Below are 12527 nucleotides of genomic sequence, written 5' to 3'. Positions count from 1 at the left end.
CACACACCTTGTGCTGAGAAAGCTGTGTAATACGGCACACATACACACACACACACACACACACACACACACACACACACACACACACCTAGTGCTGAAAAAGCTGTGTAATACGGCACACACACACACCTTGTGCTGAGAAAGCTGTGTAATACGGCACACATACACACACACACACCTTGTGCTGAGAAAGCTGTGTAATACGGCACACACACACACACACACACACACCTAGTGCTGAGAAAGCTGTGTAATACGGCACACACACACACCTTGTGCTGAGAAAGCTGTGTAATAAAAAAAGTGACTTCACTTCTTCTCAAATTATGCACTTCTTTTTACCAGCCTCAGTATGTCTCTAACTCCATTCATATATCTCCATCTCTCCTTCCTTCACCACTTCTCTGTTCACATGAACTCCTTTCTTACCTGTGTCCTCTGACACCACACAGCAATATCCCGTGCACTAAAACACACCCCTACAAATCATCCTCACACATCCTCTTTCTATCCATGCTTCTCCTTCTTGCTTCTGGGGATATCTCTCCCAATCCTGGTCCCTGTCTTATTCCTACATGCGCTCGTCCTCGCCTGCCAACTGCAACCTCTACTCCTTCTGGTGTCAACCCCTCCAACCTCATACCCATCCCCTGCCACCCTCCCTCCTCTCTCCCTTTCTCCTGTGCCCTTTGGAATGCTCGCTCCCTCTCTAACAAGTTCCTCTCTGTGCATGACTTCTTTCTCTCTCACTCCCTGCTTCTCTTTGCTATAACTGAGACCTGGCTCACTCAGTCTGACTCTGCTCTGGAAGCAGCCCTCTCCTACGGTGGCCTTTCCTTCTCCCACACTCCGCGCACTGATGGCAGGGGTGCAGGCGTGGGGCTCCTGCTCTCCTCTCTCTGTCGTTACCGAACCCTTCCTATTCCTCCTATTCCTCCCTCTCTTGCTTTTCCCTCCTTTGAGGCTCACACTGTCCAGATTTTCTCTCCTCTCCCTGTTCATGTGGCGGTCATCTATCGCCCACCTACCTCTACTCATCCCTCTTCTGCCTTTCTCTCTCACTTTGAATCCTGGCTCTCTTTCTTCCTCTCCTCAGACTCCCCTGTTCTTCTCCTTGGGGACTTCAATTGCCACATTGATGACCCCTCTCTCCCTTGGGCTTCCCGCTTTCTTTCTCTAACCTCTTCTTTTGGCCTTCAACAGTGGACTGCAGACAGCACCCACAAGTATGGCCACTACTTAGACCTGGTTTTCACTAAGAACGTCTCTCTCTCCGATTTCTCCATTTCCCCTTTTCCTCTCTCTGACCATCACCTCATCTCATTCTCTCTATCTCGCTTCTCCCCTTCTCCACCTCCATCTACCCCCCGGTTCTGCAGAAACCTGCGCTCTATTCACTTACCTGACTTTGAGTCCACTTTACGCTCCTCCCTCTCCTCTCTCCTCCCTCTCCTCTCTCAGCTCTGCTACAGACAACCTGGTCAGGAACTCTGTCTTGTCCTCCTCTCTTGATCTACATGCCCCGCTTTCTCTCTGCCGCACTCGCCCTTCTAACCCTAGACCCTGGCTAAATTCCCACACACGCATGCTGCGTTCCTCCACTCGTTCCTCTGAACGCCTCTGGAGGAAGTCTCACACTCTCGCAGACTTCCTTCACTACAAATTTATGCTATCCTGTTTCAACTCTGCCCTCTCGCAAGCTAAACAAGCCTACTTTTCTGCACTAATCAACATGCACAAGTCTAACCCACGCCGACTGTTCTCTGTCTTTGATACTCTACTCAAACCACACTCAGCTGCCTCTCCTTCCTCCATCTCCGCTCAGGACTTTGCTGACTATTTTAAGGAAAAGGTGGAATCCATACGTCAGAACATCCCCTCTGTTTCTTCTTCCCATCCTACACCTCTTCCTAATTCTCCTTCTGCATTCCTTGACTCTTTTTCCTCTGTCTCAGAGGAGGATGTGTCGCTGTTGATCGCCACTTCTCCCTCTACCACTTGCCCTCTTGACCCCATTCCCTCCCATCTCCTAAAACCTCTTGCTCCTACTATAATCCCTACGCTCACACACATTTTTAACTCCTCCCTCTGCTCTGGAACCTTTCCATCCTCCTTCAAACATGCAACAGTCATACCATTACTCAAAAACAGCAAGCTTGACCCTACCTGTCTTTCTAACTATCGACCTGTCTCCCTCCTGCCTTTTGCCTCTAAACTCCTTGAACGTCTTGTATTCTCTCGCTTGCTCCATTTTCTCAACACCTATTCTCTCCTAGACCCTCTACAATCTGGCTTCCGCACTGCTCACTCCACCGAAACAGCCCTCACTAAAATAACTGACGACCTCCATGCTGCCAAAGACAGAGGTTATTACACTCTGCTCATATTACTCGACCTCTCTGCAGCATTTGACACCGTGGACCACCCTCTTCTCCTTCACATTCTCCATACTCTTGGTATTCGGAACAAAGCTCTATCCTGGATCTCATCCTACCTCTCCCATCGTACTTTCAGTGTCTCTTCTGCTAACACCTCCTCCTCCTCTATTGATCTCTCTGTGGGGGTACCCCAGGGCTCTGTCCTGGGACCTCTTCTCTTTTCTCTGTACACACTCTCTCTAGGTGACCTAATAACATCTTTTGGGTTTAAATATCACCTCTATGCTGACGACACACAAATATACTTTTCAACACCTGACCTTACACCTGCTATACAGACCAAATTTTCTGAATGTCTCTCCGCTATATCATCCTGGATGGCCCTCCGCCGCCTTAAACTCAACATGGCTAAAACAGAGCTCCTCATACTTCCTCCCAAACCTGGCCCTACTACCTCCTTCCACATTACTGTTGGAACTACGATCATCCACCCAGTAGCCCAAGCACGCTGCCTAGGGGTCACACTCGACTCCTCTCTCACATTCGCCCCTCACATTCAAAACATTTCTAAAACTTGTCGCTTTTTCCTCCGCAATATAACAAAGATACGCCCTTTCCTCTGTTGCTCGACTGCTAAAACTCTGACTCAGTCCCTCATTCTCTCCTGTCTTGATTACTGTAACCTCCTGCTGTCCGGCCTTCCTGCCTCTCACCTGTCTCCCCTACAATCTATCCTAAATGCTGCTGCCAGAATCACTCTACTCTTTCCTAGATCTGTCTCAGCATCTCCCCTCCTGAAATCCCTCTCCTGGCTTCCAATCAAATCCCGCATCTCACACTCCATTCTTCTCCTCACTTTTAAAGCTTTACACTCTTCTGCCCCTCCTTACATCTCAGCCCTAATTTCTCGCTATGCACCATCCCGACTCTTGCGTTCTGCTCAAGGATGTCTTCTTTCTACCCCCTTTTTATCTAAAGCCCTCTCCCGCCGTAAACCTTTTTCACTGACTGCCCCACACCTCTGGAATGCCCTTCCCCTCAGTACCCGACTAGCACCCTCTCTATCCACCTTTAAGACCCACCTTAAGACACACTTGCTTAAAGAAGCATATGAATAGCACTGTGGATATTCTGAACACGATACATAATGCTTGGCCCCCTGCAAACGCACTTACCAGAACTCCCTCCTCCTGTCTCTGTACGTTCTCCCTACCTACCAATTAGACTGTAAGCTCCTCGGGGCAGGGACTCCTCTTCCTTAATGTTATGTTTGTCTAAAGCACTTATTCCCATGATCTGTTATTTATATTATCTGTTATTTATTCGATTACCACATGTATTACTACTGTGAAGCGCTATGTACATTAATGGCGCTATATAAATAAAGACATACAATACAATATGCTACACACACACACACACACACACCTTGTGCTGAGAAAGCTGTGTAATACGGCACACACACACACCTTGTGCTGAGAAAGCTGTGTAATACGGCACACACACACACCTAGTGCTGAGAAAGCTGTGTAATATGGCACACACACACACACACACCTTGTGCTGAGAAAGCTGTGTAATACGGCACACACACACACACACACACACACACACACACCTAGTGCTGAGAAAGCTGTGTAATACGGCACACACACACACACACACACACCTTGTGCTGAGAAAGCTGTGTAATACGGCACACACACACTTATCGGGGTCCCATGTTCATATGGATAAGAACTAAAGAGAGGCGCACTGCGAGTGCTCATTCGCATGTCATTACCCAGAATCCCTGGCTGCAGTGGAAGCGCTGTGTGCTAAGAGATAATGGGGAATGGCAGGGTGCAGACCTGACTGGGACGTGCGAATGTTCCCACACGTGGTACTCTTTCCTGCTGCGCACTGTATGGTGGGGGTTTGTGTCACTTTGTTTTAATGTCTGATGAAAGACACTGAAATTCGGCCCCTTTCAGTTTTCAGGAGTTGGGCAAAGAATCTGACATCAAAATATTCCTTCCTAGTCCTGTTACGGGGTTAGGGGCTTCTCTGAATGTCCCACCCTCTATCCTACAAACGTATATTGTTTCATGGTATATCTTTATTCTCTCTGTGTCCCACATTTCTGTTTATCACCCCCAGGTCGTACTATGTTTGTTACTGTATAATTCCGTGTGTTCCTATGTTATCTGTATGTGGATATCAGTTTAACATGTGAATGCATGGTCATTAATATGATTGAGATATTTGTACGGTTATGTGTCCTCTATCAGTAATAGTTATATATTACTTTGTTACAGGGATGGACAAATCACCAGCAAAAATATCCGCCTGGCGCCTGTGCTGTGCGTAGTGATACTGACCTGACTGGCGGTCAAGTCACAACCGCACAGCTCATTGAGGGGAGCAGGTGGAGGTGTCTGTGTGAGAAGAGTGCGCGCGCGTCTGTGTGAGAAGAGTGCGCGCGCGTCTGTGTGAGAAGAGTGCGCGCGCGTCTGTGTGAGAAGAGTGCGCGCGCGTCTGTGTGAGAAGAGTGCGCGCGCGTCTGTGTGAGAAAAGTGCGCGCGCGTCTGTGTGAGAAGAGTGCGCGCGCGTCTGTGTGAGAAGAGTGCGCGCGCGTCTGTGTGAGAAGAGTGCGCGCGCGTCTGTGTGAGAAGAGTGCGCGCGCGTCTGTGTGAGAGTTTTTAAAGTTTCCAGTGACTGAGCTCCAGATCAGAACCAACGCTAACACCACCCTAAGGCTTTGTCCCCACTGGCGCTGAGCTCGCTCATGCTTGGAGATCTCTCCAAGCGCGAGTTGTCCTTTAAAATTTCTCATGCGCTCGCGGGGGGGACGACGACGATGCAGGAGAAGCTGATCGCGCTAGAGAGTATAACAATTTTGTTTATCTAAGCGCAGAGCTCCGATGAGCGTGTGTGCGCGCGCGCGCATCGCGTGAGCGGGGACTTGCATATATATTTATATGCAAGTCACCTCGCCAATCGCCGCCCGCTCAGCGCTAGCGGGGACGCAGCCTAATTCCTGTTACTAGTTTTAAATACCTGGGCATATGGTTTGACTCTCACTTAACATTCGGGATACACATTGATACCCCGACATCCAAAACCTATGCCAAACTAGGTGTACTGCACAGGAACAAATCCTCCCTAAGGCTGCGCTTATAGTGCTGGCGACAGCAACACAACCGATGATGTCACCCGTCGACACCCGCGAAAGTTGTAATTTGTTTTTCTGCGACTGTCGGCAGTGACGTCACTAAAGGCGGAGGGCCGTGCAATTTGATTGGTTTACAGACAGTCACATGTGGCGACTCTCTCTAAAAAATCAAATAGACCCGGCGACCAATTTTTCAGACGCTCCCTCGCACTTACTATAAGCGCTGGCGACGGAGTTAATTGTCGCGGTCACGGGCACTATAAGCGCAGCCTTAGCCTGCTGGTCAGAAAGCGTATCGCACAGCAGATGCTAATGCCAATTATCGACTATGGAGACATAGTATACGGCTCGGCACTCCAAACCCACCTTAGCAAACTTGACACCCTCTACAATACAATATGCCGTTTTGTTCTCCAATGCAACTACAACACACATCACTGCGAAATGCTCAAAGAACTAGATTGGTCATCACTCGAGTCCAGGCACAAAGTTCACCTTTCCTGTCTTGCCTAAATACTTTCTGGGCAAGCTACCCGCCTATCTGAACAAGCTCCTCACCCCTATCACATAATCTGAGATCAGACTCCAAAAGACTGTTCATGGTCCCAAGGCTCAGCAAAGTATCCGGCCGTTCCTCCTCTTACCATGCACCCAAAACTGGAACAATCTACCGGAGACTCTCACAGTCACCACCAGTCTAAGGCCGCGCTTATAGTGACGGCGACGCGACGTCGCTGAAAACAAACGCATTTCCGCCACCGCGTGTGCTTATAGTAAGCGCGATGGCGACAATGCAATGTCTTGTATATAATGTATACCCTGCTCACTTATGTAACTGTATTTCTAACCATGTATTATTTGTCATCATAACTCTATGCCCAGGACATGCGTGAGAACGAAAGGTAACTCTCACTGTATAACTTCCTGTAACACGTTATAACTCTGTGCCCAGGACATGCGTGAGAACGAAAGGTAACTCTCACTGTATTACTGCCTGTAACACGTTATAACTCTGTGCCCAGGACATGTGTGAGAGCGAGAGGTAACTCTCAGTGTATTACTGCCTGTAACACATGTTATAACTCTGTGCCCAGGACATGCGTGAGAACGAGAGGTAACTCTCACTGTATTACTGCCTGTAACACGTTATAACTCTGTGCCCAGGACATGTGTGAGAGCGAGAGGTAACTCTCACTGTATAACTTCCTGTAACACATGTTATAACTCTGTGCCCAGGACATGCGTGAGAACGAAAGGTAACTCTCACTGTATTACTGCCTGTAACACGTTATAACTCTGTGCCCAGGACATGTGTGAGAGCGAGAGGTAACTCTCACTGTATAACTTCCTGTAACACATGTTATAACTCTGTGCCCAGGACATGCGTGAGAACGAAAGGTAACTCTCACTGTATTACTGCCTGTAACACGTTATAACTCTGTGCCCAGGACATGTGTGAGAGCGAGAGGTAACTCTCAGTGTATTACTGCCTGTAACACGTTATCACTCTGTGCCCAGGACATGTGTGAGAGCGAGAGGCAACTCTCACTGTATTACTGCCTGTAACACGTTATAACTCTGTGCCCAGGACATGCGTGAGAACGAGAGGTAACTCTCACTGTATTACTGCCTGTAACAAATGTTATAACTCTGTGCCCAAGACATGCGTGAGAACGAGAGGTAACTCTCACTGTATTACTTCCTGTAACACACGTTATAACTCTGTTCCCAGGACATGCGTGAGAACGAGAGGTAACTCTCACTGTATTACTGCCTGTAACACATGTTATAACTCTGTGCCTAGGACATGCGTGAGAACGAGAGGTAACGCTCACTGTATTACTGCCTGTAACACGTTATAACTCTGTGCCCAGGACATGCGTGAGAACGAGAGGTAACTCTCACTGTATTACTGCCTGTAACACGTTATAACTCTGTGCCCAGGACATGCGTGAGAACGAGAGGTAACTCTCACTGTATTACTTCCTGTAACACATGTTATAACTCTGTGCCCAGGACATGCGTGAGAACGAGAGGTAACTCTCACTGTATTACTGCCTGTAACACATGTTATAACTCTGTGCCCAGGACAAGCGTGAGAACGAGAGGTAACTCTCACTGTATTACTGCCTGTAACACATGTTATAACTCTGTGCCCAGGACATGCGTGAGAACGAGAGGTAACTCTCACTGTATTACTGCCTGTAACACGTTATAACTCTGTGCCCAGGACATGCGTGAGAACGAGAGGTAACTCTCACTGTATTACTGCCTGTAACACGTTATAACTCTGTGCTCAGCACATACGTGAGAACGAGAGGTAACTCTCACTGTATTACTGCCTGTAACACGTTATAACTCTGTGCCCAGGACATGCGTGAGAACGAGAGGTAACTCTCACTGTATTACTGCCTGTAACACGTTATAACTCTGTGCCCAGGACATGCGTGAGAACGAAAGGTAACTCTCACTGTATAACTTCCTGTAACACGTTATCACTCTGTGCCCAGGACATGTGTGAGAGCGAGAGGCAACTCTCACTGTATTACTGCCTGTAACACATGTTATAACTCTGTGCCCAGGACATGTGTGAGAGCGAGAGGTAACTCTCACTGTATTACTGCCTGTAACACGTTATAACTCTGTGCTCAGGACATGCGTGAGAACGAGAGGTAACTCTCACTGTATTACTGCCTGTAACACGTTATAACTCTGTGCCCAGGACATGTGTGAGAGCGAGAGGTAACTCTCAGTGTATTACTGCCTGTAACACATGTTATAACTCTGTGCCCAGGACATGTGTGAGAGCGAGAGGTAACTCTCACTGTATAACTTCCTGTAACACATGTTATAACTCTGTGCCCAGGACATGCGTGAGAACGAGAGGTAACTCTCACTGTATTACTGCCTGTAACACGTTATAACTCTGTGCCCAGGACATGTGTGAGAGCGAGAGGTAACTCTCACTGTATAACTTCCTGTAACACATGTTATAACTCTGTGCCCAGGACATGCGTGAGAACGAAAGGTAACTCTCACTGTATTACTGCCTGTAACACGTTATAACTCTGTGCCCAGGACATGTGTGAGAGCGAGAGGTAACTCTCAGTGTATTACTGCCTGTAACACGTTATCACTCTGTGCCCAGGACATGTGTGAGAGCGAGAGGCAACTCTCACTGTATTACTGCCTGTAACACGTTATAACTCTGTGCCCAGGACATGCGTGAGAACGAGAGGTAACTCTCACTGTATTACGGCCTGTAACAAATGTTATAACTCTGTGCCCAAGACATGCGTGAGAACGAGAGGTAACTCTCACTGTATTACTGCCTGTAACACATGTTATAACTCTGTGCCCAGGACATGCGTGAGAACGAGAGGTAACTCTCACTGTATTACTGCCTGTAACACGTTATAACTCTGTGCCCAGGACATGCGTGAGAACGAGAGGTAACTCTCACTGTATTACTGCCTGTAACACGTTATAACTCTGTGCTCAGCACATACGTGAGAACGAGAGGTAACTCTCACTGTATTACTGCCTGTAACACGTTATAACTCTGTGCCCAGGACATGCGTGAGAACGAGAGGTAACTCTCACTGTATTACTGCCTGTAACACGTTATAACTCTGTGCCCAGGACATGCGTGAGAACGAGAGGTAACTCTCACTGTATCACAGCCTGTAACACATGTTATAACTCTGTGCCCAGGACATGCGTGAGAACGAGAGGTAACTCTCACTGTATTACTGCCTGTAACACGTTATAACTCTGTGCCCAGACATGCAGAACGAGAGGTAACTCTCACTGTATTACTGCCTGTAACACGTTATAACTCTGTGCCCAGGACATGCGTGAGAACGAGAGGTAACTCTCACTGTATTACTGCCTGTAACACGTTATAACTCTGTGCCCAGGACATGCGTGAGAACGAGAGGTAACTCTCACTGTATTACTGCTGCCTGTAACACATGTTATAACTCTGTGCCCAAGACATGCGTGAGAGCGAGAGGTAACTCTCACTGTATTACTGCCTGTAACACATGTTATAAAAAAAATAAAAGTGTGTGTGTCGGTGTGAGAATGTGAGTGTGTGTGTGTCTGTATGAGTGTGTGTGTCTGTATGAGTGTGTGTCTGTATGAGTGTGTGTGTGTGTGTCTGTATGAGTGTGTGTCTGTATGAGTGTGTGTGTGTGTGTGTGTCTGTATGAGAAAGTGTGTGTGTGTCTGTATGAGTGTGTGTGTGTGTGTCTGTATGAGAAGTGTGTGTGTGTCTGTATGAGAAAGCGTGTGTGTGTCTGTATGAGTGTGTGTGTCTGTATGAGGGACAGAGTGTATATGAGAGAGCGTGTCTGTATGAGAGTTTGTGTCAAAGACACTGACAGGGTGAGGGGCAGAGGGTGAGGGGGTGAGGGGCAGAGGGTGAGGGGGTGAGGGGCAGGGGGTGAGGGCAGGGGGTGAGGGGCAGAGGGTGAGGGGGTGAGGGGCAGGGGGTGAGGGGCAGCCGTCCCCTCTAACAAAGGCTGGCTCCTAAAACTTGTGCCTGGCTCCCAAGTACTGTATATGTGCCCCCCCTTATTATTATTACCCGGGGGTAGCAGAGCCCCTCCCCCCTTATTATTATTACCCGGGTAACAGAGTCCCCCCCCCCCCTTATTATTACCTCCCCGGGTAACAGAGCCCCCCCCCTTATTGTTATTACCCCCGGGTAACAGAGCCCCTCCCCCTTATTGTTATTACCCCCGGGTAACAGAGCCCCTCCCCCCTTATTGTTATTACCCCCGGGTAACAGAGCCCCTACCTGCCTCCGCTGCAGGGAGCTGCTCCGCTCTGTGTGCAGAGCTGATCGGGGAGAGTGGGGCATTCGGGACTACAATTCCCAGAAGCCTCGGTTGAGTCACATGGCCCGTCTCAGCCAATCAGGCGAGACCAGTCATAACCTCTAGTTATTACCTATAGTGCTGCAGTCAAGTGGCCATTATAATCTGGGCATTATGGCTGCTCGCGGCTGATTGGCTGAGACGGCCCATGTGACCCAACCGAGGCTTCTGGGAATTGTAGTCCCGAATGCCCCACTCTGCCCGATCAGCTCTGCACACAGAGCGAAGCAGCGGAGCAGCTCCCTGCAGCGGAGGCAGGTAGGGGCTCTGTTACCCGGGGGGGGGGGGGGGGGGGGGTAATAATAATAATAAGGGGGGAGGGGCTATGTTACACGGGGGGTAATAACAATAAGGGGGGGGGGGACTCTGCTACACGGGTAATAATAATAATAAGGGGGGGAGGGGCTATGTTACACGGGTAATAATAATAAGGGTGGAGGGGCTCTGTTACCCGGGGGGTAATAACAATAAGGGGGGGCTCTGTTACCCGGGGGTAATAACAATAAGGGGGAGGGGCTCTACTACACGGGGGGGTAATAACAATAAGGGGGAGGGGCTCTGTTACACGGGTAATAACAATAAGGGGGGGAGGGGCTCTGTTACACGGGTAATAATAATAAGGGGGGGGGGCTCTGTTACCCGGGGGGGTAATAATTATAAGGGGGGTGTGGGCTCTGTTACCCGGGGGGTAATAACAATAAGGGGGGAGGGGCTCTGATACCCGGGGGGTAATAATAAGGGGGGGGGGGGCTCTGTTACCCGGGGGGTAATAACAATAAGGGGGGAGGGGCTCTGTTACACGGGTAATAATAATAAGGGGGGGAGGGGCTCTGTTACCTGGGTAATAATAATAAGGGGGGAGGGGCTCTGCTACCCGGGGGGAAATAACAATTAGGGGGGAGGGGCTCTGCTACACGGGTAATAATAATAAGGGGGGGGGCTCTGTTACACGGGTAATAATAAGGGGGAGGGGCTCAGTTACACGGGTAATAATAATAAGGGGGGGGGGCTCTGTTACACGGGTAATAATAATAAGGGGGTAGGGGCTCTGTTACACGGGTAATAATAATAAGGAGGGGAGGTAGGGGCTCTGTTACACGGGTAATAATAATAAGGGGGTAGGGGCTCTGTTACACGGGTAATAATTATAAGGAGGGGAGGTAGGGGCTCTGTTACACGGGTAATAATAATAAGGGGGGCTCTGTTACATGGGTAATAATAAGGGGGGAGGTAGGGGCTCTGTTACACGGGTAATAATAATAAGGGGGGCTCTGTTACACGGGTAATAACAATAAGGGGGGGATAGGGGCTCTGTTACACGGGTAATAATAATAAGGGGGGAGGGGCTCTGTTACACGGGTAATAATAATAAGGGGGGGAGGGGCTCTGTTACACGGGTAATAATAATAAGGGGGGAGGTACGGGCTCTGTTACACGGGTAATAACAATAAGGGGGGGATAGGGGCTCTGATACACGGGTAATAACAATAAGGGGGGGAGGTAGGGGCTCTGTTACACGGGTAATAACAATAAGGAGGGGAGGTAGGGGCTCTGTTACACGGGTAATAATAATAAGGGGGAGGGGCTCTGTTACACGGGTAATAATAATAAGGGGGGAGGGGCTCTGTTACACGGGTAATAATAATAAGGGGGGACACATATATACAGTACTTGGGAGCCAGGCACAAGTTTTAGGAGCCAGCCTTTGTTAGGGAGGGGGAGAGGAGGGGGAGGGGGGTCAGCTGCCCCCTGCCCCTCACCCCCTGCACTGTCAGTGTGTGTCTTTGACACAAACTTTCCTACAGACACGGGGGACGGCTGCACCCTGCCCTCTCACCCCCTGCCCTCACCCCCTGCCCTCTCACCCCCTGCCCTGTCAGTGTATGTCTTTGACACAAACTCTCATGCAGACACACACACTTACTCACACAGACACACACACACTTACTCACACACACACACACACACTCACACAGACACAAATACACTTACTCACACAGACACACACACTTACTCACACAGACACAAATACACTTACTCACACAGACACACACACTTACTCACACAGACACACACACTTATTTTTTTTATAAAATGTGTTACCGGGAAGTA

At 49.0% G+C, this 12527-nt stretch overlaps 1 protein-coding gene across 1 annotated transcript in view; it reads right to left on the bottom strand.

Moving 5' to 3' along the window:
- LOC142483857 (uncharacterized) overlaps positions 1-10404 on the bottom strand; it is a 45915-nt gene extending 35511 nt beyond the window's left edge. The window contains 1 exon segment of the mRNA XM_075583777.1: positions 10337-10404. The gene's annotated coding sequence lies outside the window, so the exon portion shown is untranslated.
- Positions 10405-12527: the final 2123 nt, after the last annotated feature.

The sequence above is a fragment of the Ascaphus truei genome, unplaced genomic scaffold (genome assembly GCF_040206685.1).
Source record: "Ascaphus truei isolate aAscTru1 unplaced genomic scaffold, aAscTru1.hap1 HAP1_SCAFFOLD_372, whole genome shotgun sequence".
NCBI lineage: Eukaryota > Metazoa > Chordata > Amphibia > Anura > Ascaphidae > Ascaphus > Ascaphus truei.
The sequence above is the reverse complement of the archived record's forward strand: the minus strand, read 5'-3'. Positions and strand labels throughout refer to the sequence as shown.